The sequence below is a fragment of the Oryctolagus cuniculus genome, chromosome 4 (genome assembly GCF_964237555.1).
Source record: "Oryctolagus cuniculus chromosome 4, mOryCun1.1, whole genome shotgun sequence".
Taxonomy (NCBI): domain Eukaryota; kingdom Metazoa; phylum Chordata; class Mammalia; order Lagomorpha; family Leporidae; genus Oryctolagus; species Oryctolagus cuniculus.
The window spans coordinates 175,818,925-175,835,352 of NC_091435.1; the positions used below are offsets into that span (position 1 = coordinate 175,818,925).

Genomic DNA, 16,428 nt, shown 5'->3' on the forward strand with positions numbered 1-16,428 from the left:
GCCAGCATACCGTCTGCTGGTGTCCATGGCCTGGGTCAGCAGGGTGTCTATCAGCAGGGTGTCTTCTGCGATAGGCAGAATGACTGTTTCTACTCAAACGGGGTGAGGACAATGTTATCAGACCTTCCCAGGCAGAGGCAGACATGGATTTGTCCTATCCTCATCCTATCCTCTCTCATTTCCTGCTGTGAAGACCGGCACAGCTCTAGACAGAATCAGTCTCCCCCAGTGGATGGTGAAACTACACACTTGTTACTTCGATGTCCAAGTTTGTAGCAGATTGAAAATGTGGCAGACGTAATGTAGGCCTACACGCTGAACAATGCCTTCTTCTAACCCTTCTGTCCGTCAGGTTCCCACGATAATCGGGAGGGGTTGGAAGGAATCCGGGAGGAACACCATTAGAGCAAAGTAGCTTGTCCTTCCTTGTTGATCTCACTGTGCTAATCCATGCCTCTGTTAACCCTCTTCACTCTGTGCTGGAGTTTATCTCTGTGTCTCCACCCCAGAAAATGCCCAAGATGGTCAGGATTGATTTAAATTTCAGACTTGATATCGTGCTTAGTGAATAAGTTTGAGAAATTAAATGAGTGAGTCTAGGGGTACAGTGGCAACACTGGTACTCCATGAAAACTCTATTTCTGTGTTCTGTTCAGCCCCATGGAATGTGTGGTGGCTGATGGGGAAGGGTGTTTGCTTTGAAAAACACTGTGACCCCACTATTGCCTAATGCCTAGAAGTAATTTCTACATGTGCATCTCTAGAACCAGAGAAGTAATTGGGAAATGAGGTTGGGGTTCTTTACGTATTGTTCTGTGAGCAGATGACGCGTCACAGCAGGAGTTCCTGGGCGTCTGGAACCTGTGATGCTGGCTGGGGACTGGTGGAGCTTTGCTGGTTTTCTCTCTGCAGACTGTACTTGAAGAAAGGCTACAGCAGAAAGGAGGAGTAAAATCCTCAAAGGGGCGGAAAAACAGCTGCTGGTGTCTGCTTTGCCTGGCAGGTCCAACTGCTCATCAAGTGGAGATGTCTTTGGGGAGAGATTTTACTCACCCTTTCCTTTGCTTTGTTGGCCTCCTTATATTTTTTTCAGGACAGGAGAAAGGTTTTGATCGTCCTTATCGTGCCTCCAGGCATTCAAGGACAGGAGAAAAGGCCGATTGCAGAATGAAAGCCCGGGCCCTCGGCTTTCCCCTAAGCTGCACTGCACAGTGAACACTTCACTGCTGACTGTGCATGCTTCTAAGCTGTGGTCAGGGTATCCCAGGAGAACAGCTATGGGACCATGTTTGGTTACATTCTCTCTCCCTAGAGAGTATTAAGTCTAGAATTCCTCACATTGAGGACCTTGATGCGGGGCAAGATGAAATATGGGTTCACTAAGGAATAAGTTTCCTCCTGTCTTCATCTGGTCCTTTTACTTTAAAAAAAAAAAAAAGGATTGATTGATTGATTTGAAAGGCAGAATTACAGAGAGAGAAGAAGAGAGACAGAGACAGAGAGAGAGAAAGATCTTTCATTTGCTGGTTCACTCCCTAGATGGCCATAGTGGCCAGGACTGGGTTGGGCCAAAGCCAGAAGCCAGGAGCTTTTTCCAGGTCTCCCACATGTGTGGCTGGGGCCCAAGCACTTGGACCATCTTCTGCTGCTTTCCCCAGGCCATTAGCAGGGAGCTAGATTAGAAGTGGAGCAGCCAGGACTTGAACTGGCACCCATATGGATGGCAACCTCTCAAATGGCAATTTTACCTGCTATGCCACAACCCCTTTTACTTTTAGAAAAAAGCAGACTGTCAAAAGAAAGAGGAAAAAGAGAATTAAAATTCCACAAATAGCTCTACCAGTTTACCCACCCTGATGTGCTGGATCTGCTCCCTCGTGAAGACAACTTTTTAAAAAATAATTAATTTTTAATTATTAAAGTAATTATTAAATAGTTAATAATTGACTATAGATAAGAAGCTTTACCTCCTCTGTGGAAGGAGGCCTGTGGCGCATGGCAGTTCTGCCATGCCAGTTGCTATGGAGAGCAGCTGTAGCGGGGGCGGGGGCCACACAGGCAGAGAGATGGAGAGGAAGCTCTCTTCTAAGTCTGAATTCTCCACCAGGTTTCGTGTGTGTGTGTGTGTGTGTGTGTGTGAGAGAGAGAGAGAGAGAGAGAGAGAGAGGGAGGGAGGGAGGAGGGGAGGAGGGGAGGAGGGGAATGAGGAGAGGATGTTTTATTTGCTATGTAGGTTACAGTTAGTTTACTTGGGGAAAAATCCTTGTCTGGAATAACATAGGAGAAAATCATGGGCATTAAAACTGGTCTGACAGGAAAGTGATCAAGAAGAGTGTACCTTGTGTCTGTCTTTGTGTATTGGTGATGGTATGTTTACTTCGTTCTGTTGGTTTTGCTAAAATGAAATGCTTACATCATCCAACTTTAGCTTTTCTAGAGAATGGCACTTGTTTATTGGATTCTAAATGATGCTTTCTGTGTTCACTGAATTACATATTTTTAATGTGTTCAATCTATTGAAATTAGTGAATAAATAACTATAATTAAGCTTATCAGGCCAGAGGGAAAAAAGGAATACCTAGAAAGTATGAGGTTTAGAAGTTACCTCCAAGTAAAACGTTAGCAATAGGAAGTAGACAACATAATTCATCATGAAGGAGGATAAGAGGCATCCCTAAATATGGTTACTTGGTTCTGAGATTTCCCTCCAGATAACACGGGGGAAGAGGGTGGTGGAGGTGATGCAGAGGAAGCAAGACTGGCCGGGCGTTGATAATGGCTGGTTTATGGGAGATTCATAATACCATTCTGCCTGCTTTCAAACAGGTTTGCATTTGTCAGTAACCAAAAGTTAAAGGAAGCAGCCATGCTCATGTCTCTAACAGAAATAAGGCTGCAGGCTAGTGAGGCATTTTACTAAAAGGAAAATAATGTCATTTGGTGTGGGTGCTTGGTTCATTTGGCAGTGCCCAGTGTCATCAAAGGCATCATCAGTAATGGAAAAATAGCTGGAATAAAGAAACCCCTGGATATGGATATGTTCCAGACTCAATAAGTCTCCTTCATTGCTGATTATGTTGTGGTCCAATTTAGCATCCTGGGGCAATGTTACTCTGATGGGGTCTTCTAATAGAGGCAGCGAAGCTAGGCAAGGGACCGTATTCCCCAAAATCAACAATAAAACATCCAGTGCATGTTGCCGTGTGTAGGTTGAGAAGCCAAACGTTTTCTCTCAGAACCCCCTGGGGAGTATAATGCAAAGGGAGTCTGCCCTTGGCTGCCACATCAGTGCCATTTATAGACGGCAAGCTGCATGCCCTCGGGGGCCCCAGGAACCCAACCTGATTACCATTCTTTTGCCTTCTGGTTTCCCCAAGCTCGGCTTCCTCTGTGTTCCATGAGGCCTGCACTGATCTGGGAATAAACCCAGTTAAACCTCGAGAACTGAGAGAAGCTATCTTATCAAATCTATCAGCAAGATTCTAGTGATGGGAGATCCAGAGGTCAGATGAGAAGTCAGTTGATATCAGAGACACAGGTAACTGAAACTTTGGGTTCAGTTCCATCACCAGAGGCTGTGGATGAGTCAGGACCCCTGAAGATGCCGCGATGTCCACTTGCCACTGGCATAGTCACTCCTTATGGGGAGGACAGTAAGAAAGCTTTCAATTCAATCTAGGCTAGAAATCCCACTGGGAGCATGGCAGAAATTAACAACAGAGAGCTTCCTGGAATCCAGGCACTAAATATGAATTGACACATGTATTTCTACCTCAAACATTGCTTCCAAAAGCTGTTTAACATTCTCATCAAGCTGGGAGGTCAGGACTGTGTGGCAGACCACAGGAGTGAAGCAGCTAACCAAGGATCTGTCTCGGGGTGGATGCTTGCTGGGGCTAGCAGAGGAAACAGTTGGAACAAAGTGCCTCCCATGTTGCAGCAACCAGCCTTACAGGGACATGCTTAAAGAGTCAGGGGCTAGTGAAGGTGGAGTCCTCCCTGAACTTTCTGTTTTAGCCGTCATCCGTCAACTGTTAGTCTTTATGTCCTTCAAGCTGTATTCACACTGCACAACGTGCTCCTGTAACCAAGGGGCCATCGGTAGAGTGGATGACCATTAGTGTCACTCTTGCTAACTCTCAGGAGGATCAGTTGAGAGACAGACGACACTGTCCCTTGTGGCACTGTCACTGTGAGATGCCTGAGGGTTTGTCACAGAATCAGATCATCCCTGCAGTCCCTGACACTCATCCATCAGAGGCCATGATTGACAGCTGCGTCTGACTTGATGACAAAACCCTCTCCGTGGGTACAGCCCCTCTCTTTCTAGGGTGAGGGTCTCTTCTCTGGGATCCTTTGGCTTTCGTATGGAAGGCTATGCCTCTGTATGATGAAAGTTCTAGATCCACCTTGTTTGGTATAGTAGCCAGAAGTAGCTATAAAGTTTTCATTTTAATTAATTAAAAACTCAGCTCCCCAGTCACCGTGGGTCCATTTCATTTAATCAGCAGCCTCACGTTGTATAGCACAGAGAAAGAACATTTTAAGTGTCACAGAAAGTTGTTGGGACAGCACAACATATACTAAGGGTCAGCGAACTGGCCCAGGGACCAAATCCAGCCTACCTTCTGTTGCTGTAAAGTTTTATTGGGATGCAGCCACTCCCGTTATTTTATTTATTATTTTGTGGCTGCTTTCACACTATATCAGCAATGTTGGATAGTTGGAACAGAGACCATCTGGACCATGAAGCCCAAAATATTACTTTCTGGACCTTACAGAATATGTTTGCCAAGTCTACTATTATTCTTTTCCAAGAAGGATGTACATGGCTATATACATAAAAATTTTTGCACATAGCTTGAGGAAATAAATAAATCCCTGACTCCCAGCAGTATAACCAAGCTTGAAGCTTCTTTACTGGTTCTGCTTTGTCTGGAGACTTTAGGCCCCGATTTCATTTTATCGGTATCCACAAATGCTGTATTAGAAGTGTGTTGAGGAGTGGGCACTTAGCTTAGTGGTCAGGACACCGCCATCTCACATCAGCCTGTGTTTGATCCCTGGCTTTAGCTCCTGACTCTAGAGCCGCATGCCAGTGCGGACCCTGGGAGCCAGTGGGAGTGGCTCAAGTGGCTGAGTTCCTGCCACTCATGTAGGAGACCTGGATTAAGTTCCTGGCTCCCAGCTCTGGCCTTGGCCCAGTCCCGGCTATTGTGGGCATTTGAGGAGAGAACCAGCATATAGGAGCTCCCGCTGTGTCTCTGTGTCAGTTTCTCTGCCTCTCAAATAAAAAATGAGAACATCTTGAGAAATTAATACCACATAGTTTGGGCTATGTCGTATGCTTGCATTTCTACAACCTCGGTAATATTCTTTGAGTGCCACTGGCAATCCCATCCTTGTTTAAGAATCGGGCTGTTGTTTCTCCTTAATATAAACCCTGACCTAGGAATTTATTTTCATGGGCTTTCCTGCTTTTAACTCTTCCTCAAAGTCTTGGCTCAATGGCTCTTTTACTTGGCTCACTACCTAAAATGTCCATTATCTAGAGAAGTTACCAAAATCCTAAGTATTTCCTATTTTTAAAAGTTTCATCACATCACTTTATTACTAAAGCACCTTCATTTAGCTTTCTTTCCCAGCTGCTCTCTTCATTTTCAAATAAGTGCCTTTCTGCTGCCGGAGTCATGCCCAGGAGGTTGTCACCTTCAGGCTCTGTAGCACGTCCTTACAGTTACTGGTGGTGCATATTGGCTGGAAGAGAACTTGTCCGTGCACGTATGCCACTCTCGGCAGTTCCTTGATTACAGACGCGTGCTGTGCAGGGTGAATAACCAGCTGAAAGGATGGGGAGAAAATGGAATCAGGTGATGATAATGGCTACAATAGAATGGTTTAAAGGTATACCGGGTTTTTTTTTTCCTATCTTCAGAACTGTCTTAAAAAAAGACTAGCACCTGCCCATGTGTGCGCATGCACACACTCAAACACTAAGTTTAGGTTAAATGCCTGATTAAATTAGCTGGGAGGGCTTCTGGCCTCAGTCTGGCCTGCCTTGGCCGTTGTGGCCATCTAGGGAGTGAACTAACAGATGGAAGAGCTCTCTCTCTGTTTCTCCCTGTATCTCCTTAACTCTGCCTTTCAAATAAAATGAATAAATCTTACAGAATAACAATGAGGAGAACAAAAGTCGCATCTGAAGCCAGAGGGAGAGTGTAGGGGTGCGGCAGAGGCAGATGGTGGGATCTTGCAGTGCATCTCAGAACGGCTCTCGTCAGCCCCTGGCACCCCTAACGGCTCCACACGGCTGCAGTGACGCTGTCTGTGGCCTGGCCGTGTGGGTCTCAACAGCTTTACCCTTGCTGCATCACAGCCTTCATTGCAGCATCCATCACCTTCCTGAAAGTGTGGTCTAGCAGCCACTTAGGGACTTGGAGCAAGTGGACCCTTCTCTGTGTGCTTTTTTTTTTTTTAATTAACTTATTATTTCTTTTCTTTTTTGTATTTGAAGGCAGAGAAACTGAAAGAGGCAGAGAAAGGTCATCCATCCACCGATTCATTCCTCCAGCGCCCACAGCAGCCAGGACTGGGCCAAGTAAAGGCCAGGAACGCAGGACTCAGTCTGAGTCTTTCGTGTGGGTGGTGAGGACCCAGGTGCCTGAGCCGTCATCTGCTGCCTCCCTGAGTCTTTCGTGTGGGTGGTGAGGACCCAGGTGCCTGAGCCGTCATCTGCTGCCTCCCTGAGTCTTCCGTGTGGGTGGTGAGGACCCAGGTGCCTGAGCCGTCATCTGCTGCCTCCCTGAGTCTTTCGTGTGGGTGGAGAGGACCCAGGTGCCTGAGCCGTCATCTGCTGCCTCCCTGAGTCTTTCGTGTGGGTGGAGAGGACCCAGGTGCCTGAGCCGTCATCTGCTGCCTCCCTGAGTCTTTCGTGTGGGTGGTGAGGACCCAGGTGCCTGAGCCGTCATCTGCTGCCTCCCTGAGTCTTTCGTGTGGGTGGTGAGGACCCAGGTGCCTGAGCCGTCATCTGCTGCCTCCCTGAGTCTTTCGTGTGGGTGGTGAGGACCCAGGTGCCTGAGCCGTCATCTGCTGCCTCCCTGAGTCTTTCGTGTGGGTGGTGAGGACCCAGGTGCCTGAGCCGTCATCTGCTGCCTCCCTGAGTCTTCCGTGTGGGTGGTGAGGACCCAGGTGCCTGAGCCGTCATCTGCTGCCTCCCTGAGTCTTCCGTGTGGGTGGTGAGGACCCAGGTGCCTGAGCCGTCATCTGCTGCCTCCCTGAGTCTTCCGTGTGGGTGGTGAGGACGCAGGTGCCTGAGCCGTCATCTGCTGCCTCCCTGAGTCTTCCGTGTGGGTGGTGAGGACCCAGGTGCCTGAGCCATCATCTGCTGCCTCCCAGAATGCGCATCAGCAGGAAACTGGGTTGGCCGCGGAGGAGCCAGGACTTGAGGATGTAGGTGTCCCAAGCAGCACCTTAACCAGTGTACCAACTGCCTGCCCTTTTCTGTTTTTTAAAAGAAACTCAACACCAGCAAGGCATGAGTACCTTCATTCACTCAATCTGTCAATCATTCAGTTTTTACAATATTTATTAAGCATCAGCTATTTCCAGACTTTATTAGATACACACAGGATAAAGGTACTGCCTCAATAGCACTTGCATTCTATTAGACACTGAAAGCAAATTTAAAAAAAAAAAAAAAACAGAGATGTAATACTTTAAGGTAGTGATAAGTAATATGGGAAGAAATAAAGGATCAGAGGATACAAGGTGACAGAAATGCTTTCATATGAGGACTGGTCACAGATGACCTTGAGCAGAGACCAGCATCAAGTGTGGGAGGAGCCTTCAAGTTGAAAGCAACTGGAGTTCAGCAGTGAGGCAGGAGCCTGCATGGTGCGTTGGGCCATGTGGAGCCAAGTGGCTGGGACAGAGCGAGGTCAAGTGTCGTTCCTCCACGAAGACTGGGAGCAACACTTGACCTCGCTCTGTGTCGCTCCCCGTCTTCGTGGAGGAACGACACAGGACCCTGCGCTGTTCTTTTGTCTGCTCGGCCCTCCCCGGGTTTGCTGCTGGTTCTTCCCGGGTTGGCTACCGTCCCTTCCACCTCCGTGGAAGGGCAGTTCCCCCTGCCACTTTCCCCACTTCCGCGGGGGAGCGGCACACCGCCGGCCGGCTCTCTCGGGGGCTGCACAGGTGTTATTTGGATAGATGTTCCCCTTAGATGTTCCTGGTGCATGTTGTCTCTCTCCTCCTTTATAGTCCTCTTCCACCAATCCCAACTCTGCTACCCACACGCCGAGTACGCTGCTCTCCTCCAATCAGGAGCAGGTCCTACAGTTTATTGGTTGAACTGGAGGCAGCTGTGTAGAAGCTGTTTACTCCTCTCCCAGTGCCATATTGTGGGAGAGCAGATGCATAGAATAAGTCTTAATTCGAGTAACAGTCTAGTCCGAGTTGCTCCCCACAGTCAAGTAAGAGGCTGAAGGGGTCAGAGGGAAGGTCACGTCTTGTTCACAGCGTTGGCTGTTGCTGTAGGATTGCTCTAAGTCCTTAGAGAGTTTAAAGCATAAACATCACACGCATTTGATATCTTTATCTGAGTGATATTTCTGCCCTCTGTTCTTAAGCCTTCTGGCAAATACCTGATTTCTCAACCCGTTTTTTAAATCAGATTTTAAAAAAAAAATATTTTAAGTTTATTTTCATTATATTTGAAAGGGGAAGGGAGAGAACATGAGCCGGCCTGGAGCTCCATGTGGGTCTCCCACATGGGTGGGAGTCATCACCTGCTGCTTCCCAGGATGTTATAGTGGGAGAGCCAGGACTCAAACCAGGCCCTTTGGTATCCAGCTCTGAAGTACTGCATCTTTCATCTGGGTCTTCCAGGTACTGAGTTGGAACTAAGGACTTAAGCCAAAATTAATTTCCCTGCATCCTCCAGCCTTAATTCTGCACTCACATTTTTTTTATAAGATTTATTTGAAAGTCAGAGTTACAGAGAGAGAGAGGAGAGACAGAGAGAGATCTTCCATCCACTGCTTCACTCTAATTGGCCGCAACGGCCGGAGCTGCACTGATCCAAAGCCAGGAGCCAGGAGCTTCTTCCGGGTTTTCCACATGGGTGCAGGGGCCCAAGGACTCGGGCCATCCTCCATTGCCTTCCCAGACCACAGCAGAGAGCTGGATTGGAAGTGGAGCAGTCGGGTCTCGCACTGGTGCCCATATAGGATGCCGGCACTTCAGGCCAGGGTGTTAACACGCTGTGCCACAGCACTGGCCCCTCTCCACTCACTTTTGCCCCAGCTGTTAATCAGCCATAGGAGGAGTAATCCGGCAGCACCTCCCTCAGCTACACTCTGCATCTTTCTTGTTCTACCACCACCTCCTCTGCCACAGCCACATGGGTTGGTTGTGGGAACCACTTGGCCTTCAAGTATATGAACACGATTAGCACATGAGCAGGTCAACATGCCAGGAGGCAGGAGACCCTTGAAAAATGCAGGAAGGAACCAGAGGGCGGGTTCTCCTGCGGTGTCCCTTGGAAAGACAGTGAAGCACATTCCAGAGTTCATCCGTGGTCTCCAGCAAGTGCGCCGCAGTTTAGTGGTAATCGGCTCAGTAGCACCATCAGATCTCCTTCCTCCTTTCCTTTGCTCTTCCCAGACCTCACACCTGTGTTCTGAGACACTGTCCAGAATAGCTGTTTGCAGTGAGCTGTGTCTCCCACTGCGTTTCTTCCCCTTCCTCGGTAGGTCTATCCCTCTCCACCTCTTCATTGGAAGAAGTCAGGGTGGGTGCTGTGGTGCAGTAGGTGAAGCTGCCATTTGGGGTGCCCACACTGGAGTGTTAGTTCAAGGCTTTTGCACTTCTGATCCAGCTTGGTGATACTCCTGGGGGGTAATACTCCTGGGGGGTAATACTCCTGGGGGGTAATACTCCTGGGGGGTAATACTCTTGGGGGGTAATACTCCTGATGGCCCAAGTGCCTGGGCTTCTGCCATCCCTGTTGAGACCTGGGTGGAATTCCTGGCTCCTGGCTTCAGCCTGGCCCAGCCCTGGATGTTGTGACCAATTTGGGGACGGAAGGTCTCCCTCCCTTGCTCCCTACCTCTGTCTCTGTCACTCTACATTTCAAATAAATAAATAATCTTTCTAAAGATAAAAACAAACTTAGAGCCAGAAAGACAGCACCTTTTGGTTATAACCATACCTTTTGGTTATGGATAGGGAAACAGAGGCTTGGAGAGATATGTCTCCCCTGTAGGAAGAATAAGAGCAAGTGGAGAATCAAGAACACGTGTAAAAGACAACAGAGCCCAGCATGTGGTTCTGGGGTCAAGAAAAAACGGAGAGCTAACATTTGGCATAACATGACAGGGATCAGTGCTAAGGAATTGAAATGGGGAAATCATTGTACAATTCTGTTTTTTGAAAAAAGAGTTAGGGACTAACGCTGTGGCCTAGTGGGTTAGGCCTCCACCTGCAGCACCAGCATTCTATATGGGCACCAGTTCAAGTCCCGGCTGCTCCATTTCCAATCTGGCTCCTCTTAATAAATAAATAAAGCATTGTAAGGGGTGGAGGTGTGGCACAGTGGTTAAGCTGCTGCGTGGGACATCCATAGCCCATATTAGAGTGCCTGGTTCTAGTCCCTACTCCCCTGCTTCTGATCCGGCTTCTTGAAAACTCAGGTGAAGGTGGCTCAAGTGCTCGTGTCTCTGCCGCCCATGTAGGGGACCTGGAATGTTCTGGCTCCTGGCTTTGACCTGGTCAAGCCCTGGCCGTTGCAGGCATTTGAGGAGTGAACCAGGGGATAGAATATCTCAGCCCATTTCTCTCCCTTTTTTTCCCTTTCCCTCTCCCTCTCCTTCTCCCTCTCTGCCTTCCCCCACCTGTGTGTGTGTGTGTGCGCGCACGTGCGTGTGTGTGTGTGTGTCTGGCTTTCAAATGAAAGAAAATTGAAAAAAATTAAGAATTCTTTAAGGAGAGTCAAAGTTGGCTGTAAACTCCATCTTTCTGGAGAGTTTTCTTTTTTAAAAAAAAAAGATTGATTTATTTATTTCAAAGTCAGAATTACACAGAGGGAGGAGAGGCAGAGAGAGAGAGGGGGTGGTCTTCCATCCGATGGTTCACTCCCCAATTGGCTGCAATGGCTGGAGCTGTGCCAATCCGAAGCCAGGAGCCAGGAGCTTCTTCCGGGTTTCCCACGTGGGTGCAGGGGCCCAAGGACTTGGGCCATCCTCTACTGCTATCTCAGGCCATAGCAGAGAGCTGGATCAGAAGTGGAGCAGCCAGGACTAGAACCGGCGCCCATATGGGATTATGGCGCTTCAGGCCAGGTGTTTAACACACTGCGCCACAGCGCTGGCCCCAGAGCAGAAATTTTTAAGTCCAGTTTACCATTTTTTTCCTTTCATAGGTCACATTTTTTGAATTCTGTCAAAAAAATTCATCAGTAACCCTAAAGATACCTAGATTTTATCCTATTTTTTCTTAAAGAAGTTTTGTAGTTTTGCATTTTGTGTTTAGGCCTATATTCTACTTTGAGTTAAGTTTTGTAAAAGTCTGTCTACATTAATTTCTTTTCATATGGATATCCAGTTGTTCCAGTACTATGTGTTGAAGAAAACAGTACTTTCTTCATTGTATTTCCTCTGCTCCTTTATCAAAGATCAGTTAAATATCTTTGTACAGGTCTTATTTCTGGATTCTCACTCTGTTGGTCAGCTTGTTTTTTCTTTCACCAATAACATGTGTCCCAAATAGCTTTTGAAGTTGGGTAGTGTCAGTCCTCTGACTTTATTATTCTTTGTTAATATTAACTGTTGATCTTTTTACTTTGATCAGTTTGTCAATATCTACCAAATAAACTTGATCTGCAATTTTGAATTTATAAAAAATTAGATCAAAATGATAACAATATTGCCTCTTCCTGTCCTTGAACATGGACTATGTGTCCATTGATTTAGGTTGTCTTTCATTTCTTTCATCAGAATTTTGTCAGTATCCTCATGTATCATTAATTTATGTATATATGTATATATAGTTAGATTTATACATAAGTGTTTTCTTTCCTTTTTGAGGGAACAAAACTGATATAAATGGCATTATGTTTAATTTCAACTCTTCATTTTTGGTGTATAAGGAAGTGATTGACTTTTGTAGATGAACTTTACTTATTAATTCCAGGATTGTTAAATAGGTGACTTTTGGGGAGGGGAGGGTGCTTTTTTAACTTTTTACTTCAGAATGGTTTCTTAGAGTTCCCATTTACCTCTCACCCAGCCATATTCGTGGACGTATTCATCACCATCTACAAATCCTCCCCAGCTGCTCCGATTTTCATCTCATACTAGCAGAGTGCATTTGTCATGATTAATGACCCACAGCCAGCTTCCCCTGTGTGCTTCCCAAACAGCCTCTAGGAGCAAGATTGAGACTTGTTGTTTCTTGTTTGGTTTTGGTTTTTGGCTCCTATGTGTGAGGGAGAACATGGAGTATTTGTTTTTGTGTAAGTGCCTTATTTTACTTAACATGATATCCTCCAGTTCCATCCGTTTTACCGAAAATGACAGGGTCTCATGCTTTTTGGTGGCTTAATAGAATTCCACTGTGTCGACATATCACATTTTCTTCATTCATGTGACGTTGGACACTTTGGCTGAATCTATACATTGGTTATTGTGAGCAGTGCAGCAGTAAACATGGTGAAACAGGTATCTTTTTGATACAGTGATCCCATGTTATTTGGATATATACTCAGTAGTGTGATCATGTGGAAGTTCTATTTTGAGATTTTTTTTATGTTTTGGGGGTTTTGTCAGTTCTTTCTAATTTTCTGCATTGACAGTTGTATCACTTGCAATCAAAGACAGTCTTATTTCTTCCTTTTCAATCTATGTATACCTTCTCTTTAAAAAGTTATTTTACTTATTTGAATGGTAGGGAATGGGGAGATGGTAGGGAGAGAGGGAGAGAGATAGAGATGTCACATCCATTGGTTCACTTCCCAAATGTCCATACTAATCTTGCATTAATTAGGACTTCCTAATTAATAAAATGTTTAATGATGAGTACCCTGGGAGGCTAAGACAGAAGCATGGTGGAGCAGGGGCACAGTCCAGCTGCCCTGCCATTTAACACAGCTCAGCCCACTCTTTGGGGAACTGTGTAGTGAGTTGACCCTTCAGAGTTGTCACAAGTTGAGTCAAAGTCCTTTGTATCCTTACACCACTCAGGTATTGAGTGTGGGGTCAGCCCTGGCACGGGGAGTGATTGCAGTTAAGGCAGTTTCCATTGACTGGGGGAGAGTCCGGAGAAGGACTCAGCTGTGAGCCTTCAGCAGTCAACACTTCTCACTGTTGGGGATGAAGAGGGTATCTGAGTGGCACATGATTACCGACTAGAGGAGAATATTGAGAAATATCTCCAAAAACAGGACTGGGAGGCACTTTCCTTTGGTGAAAAACAAAACCCCATAGACAGAACAAAACAAATCAAAGGCAAATAACCACTGGGGGAGCTTGTTTGCAGTAAGCATGAGAGTTCACAGGCTGATGCCCCTGCTTACAAGTAAGTTCTTACAGATTAATCCTATAAGAAAAAAGCAGGCATTGATCATGAGCAAAAGAAATTGTATAGATGAACAAAAAATGTCTGGAAAAGTATCCAGTTTCATAAATAATCAAAGAAATGCAGATTTTCCTCTTCAAATTGACTAAAACTGAGGTCTAGTTTAGGTAATTTCCTCAGTGGCACATTGCTGGAACATAACACAGGAGACATTTAAAGCCAAGGTTGAACTCTGGTTAAATATGACACAATATAGCCGGCGCTGTGGCTCACTAGGCTAATCCTCCGCCTGCGGCGCCGGCATCCCGGGTTCTAGTCCCGGTTGCTCCTCTTCCAGTCCAGCTCTCTGCTGTGGCCCGGGAAGGCAGTGGAGGATGGCCCAAGTGCTTGGGCCCTGCACCCCATGGGAGACCAGGAGGAAGCACCTGGCTCCTGGCTTCCGATCGGTGTGGCGCGCCAGCCGCAGCAGCCATTTGGGGGGTGAACCAATGGAAGGAAGACCTTTCTCTCTCTCTCTTTCACTGTCTAACTCTGTCAAAAATATATTTTAAAAAATGACACAGTATAAACACATACATTTAATCAAAGCTTCAGTGAATAGGTGGTCTAATTTTTTTTAAGCAATGCAGCACAAAAACAAAACAGGAGAGCAAGTACAGCAATCTAGGAAGCTATAAAGCAAATGGAGGAAGGGTGACTTCTTGCAGTTTGGGAATGGGGAAGACCCAAACCAGCCCCAGCTAATAATGTACATGAATTCCCCAAAGGCTCAGGAATTGATAGTACTTCCCGTTCACTGTGGAATGAAGGTGGAGGCAGAACTGCAGGCCAGGGGTTAGGTTGAAAGGTAGTGTAAGAAGTAGCATATCTCCAGAGCCTTCCCACCCACGAAGCAGGGGGTTCTCTACTTCTTGTACCCCTGCAGGGTTCTGCATACCCCTCTCTGGCAGCTGATAAAAGTGGGTTATGAGGAAGCAGCAGCTACTGCATACAGAAATGAGGTGACTAGGGGGAGTTTACATGCTGAGTGCTAAGACCCTGGCCCTCTTCCTCAACTTGCTTCTGAAATACTAGTCACTATTCCCACACCCTCCAGGCAAGAGAACAAGAGGAAAGATCTAAAGACATTGACAGCTGGGGTTCCCAAGGTATCTGATTACAAAACTTATATCTTTTCCACCACATCATGTTGTGAAATCAGATTACAAAAGAGCTGTAAAACAGCAGTCATGACAATTGGTATTATTGAGGTTGGGGATATAGGTGCAAGTGCCCTCCCTCCCCACCTGTACCATCTGGGTTTGTGTAGGAACACTCTGATGTTCTTACAATGACAAAATTGCCTAATGATGCCTTTCTCAGATAATATCCCTGTTGTTCAGTGATGCATAACATATACCCTCCCAAAGCTCCCTAGGTGTTAGCCATGCCTATCTCATTCCAAAGACTTCACTCTTTCCACTATTTCTGCTTCTTAGACTGTGTTCAGTGAGAGAGTCTATGTTGACTCAGGCGGAAGACAGTGTGCCCTTTTTTTTTAAGATTTTATTTATTTATTTGAAAGAGTTACACAGAGAAAGGAGAGGCAGAGAGAGAGAGAGGGCTTCCATCTGCTGGTTCACTCTCCAATCAGCCACAACACTTGAAGCTATGCCAATCCGGAGCCAGGAGCTTCTTCCTGGTCTCCCACCTGGGTGCAGGGGCCCAAGCACTTGGGCCATCTTCTACTGCTTTCCCAAGCCATAGCAGAGAGCTGGGTCAGAAGTGGAGCAGCTGGAACTGAAACCAGTGCCCATATTGGATGCTGGCACTGCAGGCCAGAGGAAGTCAGTTGTGAACACAGCTATGCCACAGTGCCAGCTCCAACAGTGTGCCCTTCCATGAGGTCAGTGACTCCAGCCCTGGTTTCCCATTAGATCCACCTGGGAATTGTGAAAATTTGCCCTTATGCCACTGGGATACAAGGTTGAGCACTGCTTACCAGATGCACACATACAAAACCTTAAAATTCACAGTTCTCTGGGGCCACTGTGGCTTAGCAGTTAAAGCTGCCGACTGTAGTACGGGCATCCCTTATGGGCGCCGATTCGAGACCCAGCTGCTCCACTTCTGATCCAGCTCTCTGCTATGGCCTGGGAAAGCAGTAGAAGATGGCCCAAGCCCTTGGGCCCCTGCACCCACATGGAAGACCCAGAGGAAGCTCCTGGCTCCTGGCTCCTGGCTTCGGATCAGCTCAGTTCCGGCTGTTGCGGCCAATTGGGGAGTGAACCAGTGGATGGAAGACCCCTCCCCCCCCTTCTCTCTCTGTGTAATTCTGGCTTTCAAAGTAAATAAATAAATCTTCAAAAAAAATTCACAGTTCTCAACATCTTAAAAGGTAATGTTACTTCATTCTTAGCATTAAGGAGATTGTATCATTGGATGATCTTGTTAATTCTTTCAGCATTTTACTTACAACTGTATTTTCTTGTTAACCTAACAAAAAACGATCCTAAATCATATCACAAAATGTGGCTATATCATTTGGCTTAGGAAATTTTTAGCTGTTGCCACACACGCTCATGTATAAGAGGAAGTCAGTTATGAACAGTTAGAAACGTAGGTTCAAGTTTTAGCTCTGCTGCTAAATAGAAAAAACACCGTGTACTCACACTCCACAAAAAGCACCTCTGATGGCGAATGTGAGGGCTGCGGGAGTCCCACACCAGCCAGTTCTCCAAATTTGCAGATGCCAACTTGGTTTCCCACAATGTAACTCAGTTCTGACACTGCATACCTAGGATCTCACACACGGGCACTCGTTCCTCCAGACCGCCCCACCTTGGACACTGGTCACAGGTCAGGTTGTGACCTGTG

General features: G+C 46.6%; 1 protein-coding gene across 16 annotated transcripts in view; it reads left to right on the top strand.

Moving 5' to 3' along the window:
* TMEM108 (transmembrane protein 108) overlaps positions 1-16,428 on the top strand; it is a 351,011-nt gene that overhangs the window by 290,157 nt on the left and 44,426 nt on the right. The gene's annotated exons all lie outside the window — the stretch shown is intronic.